We start from the raw sequence: 1,963 nt of genomic DNA, 5'->3' as shown, positions 1-1,963 counted from the left end.
TAAAGTTTCAAATAAATTAAGATTGCTGCATCCCTTCTTCATATGACAAGGAATGTTCATTCATTAACCTATGGTTACCGAATGAAGGGTACCAAATTTATGATGCTGGGTGGACCCCAGGAGGACTTGAGAACCCACAGGGTTGACTCACGGCTACAGTGTAACAGAAAACAATTATCTGCCCCGCCGAGTCCAAACTCGGGTCCTTCGAGTTAGTAGCATCGTGCCTTACCGCGGTGCCACCACGTTCTCCATTATTCAAACATACTAGTAAATTAATTACAATTACATCTTTTTTGTTGTTTGAAAAATTCTTGTGGATTTGTGCTTGATTTATATGGATCTTGGGACCCACTAATTTCTTTTCTAAAATTTGGGTCGCAATTCCATCTTTTCTCTTATCCTACTCTCTATGATTTGACCCAGTTCAAGACGCATTATTTATGTTGATAATATCCATCTCAGCTTTATCCTTCTATAAAATAGTTTCCATTCAGTTAATCTCTTCATCCTACTGGTAGGTGGCACTTTAAGAGTCTGCCTGGTCATGTATTATATAACCAAAACTTGTTATTCTTTTCCACTCGCTAAGCTGATGGTAGCTCCAAGTGTAAAACAGTCCTACGGCCAACCATATATATATACATATTTATATTTATATGTTACCATGAAAGAACCCTAAAATACTTCCTGAAGTGGTTTCTGCTAAAACTAAGTGCAACACTCACTCCTTTGGACTACAGGCAATACGAATATACAGTATCATATTACCTATGAAGAATTGTTCAGTATACTATTTGAAAATCATACCAGAATAGGGTGTGGAGGAAGAACACTTATGCTTAAATAGTTGAAACTTTATTTAACTACAAATAAAAATATTATACAAACATATGAAGTTGTAATGTTGTATTTAAATGTCTGCAAACAGTGTCAAACAAATGCACAGTGCACCTAAGAAAGGTATTGTTGTGAAACCAATGGTCAGTTCTAAATTAAACTCAAGATGTGAAGTTGATCTGCAGTCAGGGATGGAGATTATAAGTTCATAATGGTGTATCAAGATCATTTAAGTAAGTTTGTCTAGCTACGACCTTTGAGAACTAAAAGACCTGAAGAAGTAGGGTTCTTCCGTTCTTTCAATAGTTTTAACATTTGGTGCACCAGCAATATTCCAATCAGATAATGGTAGAGAATTCAGTAATCAAGTGATATCCGAATTATGCGCTATGTGAAAAGATGTTAAGATAGTTCACAGAAAGCCTCGTCACACTCAGTTGAAAGGTCCAATCAGGATATACAGAATATGCTAACTGCATGGATGAACGATAACGAAAAAAAAAATGGTCAGATGGTATACCCTTTGTTCAATTTTCCAAGAACACTACATATCACAAAGGAATTCGTCAAATTCCTTATGAAGCCGTGTTTGACGTAAAAGCAGAAAGAGGCTTAGCGTCGTCTCTTTTAACTAGCGATCAAATCGTAAATATTGAAATCGAAGAACAACTCGAAGTGATTGCCAATACCTTTGAAACCGAAGAACTGCTTGAATTGTGCAATGGTCATACCGAAAACCATCGAAGAGGACCTGCAATCTATAACTTCTTCACATAAAATTCTGCCTGAAAAACACGAATTATTTTCTATAAAAAGAGCTGCCACGCAGAGATTCTTCTACTGCAAGCAACAAAAATGTTATGAACCTCACAAAAACAATTTCCTCCTGCTCAAATTGGTGATACGGTACGAATATAAGTCCTTGATGACCGTGGTCGTACAGATAGCCAAAATGTCTTAGCGGTTATTGTTAGAATAGAAGACTCCAACTTCTATAAACTGGCAAATAAAAATGGTACCCTCAAGGAGCTTTACACACGTTCGTAATTTGATAGATAAGATTTCTTTTCAAGAATTTTCGGTGAGAGAAGCAACTGCAGCTTACTCGAGAAGCGGGTGGGGG

General features: G+C 36.8%; 1 pseudogene; it reads left to right on the top strand.

Annotated features, from left to right (window-relative positions):
• Positions 1–917: 917 nt before the first annotated feature.
• LOC136796765 (uncharacterized) lies at positions 918–1,957 on the top strand (annotated as a pseudogene).
• The last annotated feature ends 6 nt before the right edge of the window (positions 1,958–1,963 follow it).

Source organism: Halyomorpha halys, unplaced genomic scaffold, assembly GCF_000696795.3.
Source record: "Halyomorpha halys isolate HHAL.00 unplaced genomic scaffold, Hhal_1.1 Scaffold217.1, whole genome shotgun sequence".
Lineage (NCBI taxonomy): Eukaryota > Metazoa > Arthropoda > Insecta > Hemiptera > Pentatomidae > Halyomorpha > Halyomorpha halys.
The sequence above is the reverse complement of the archived record's forward strand: the minus strand, read 5'-3'. Positions and strand labels throughout refer to the sequence as shown.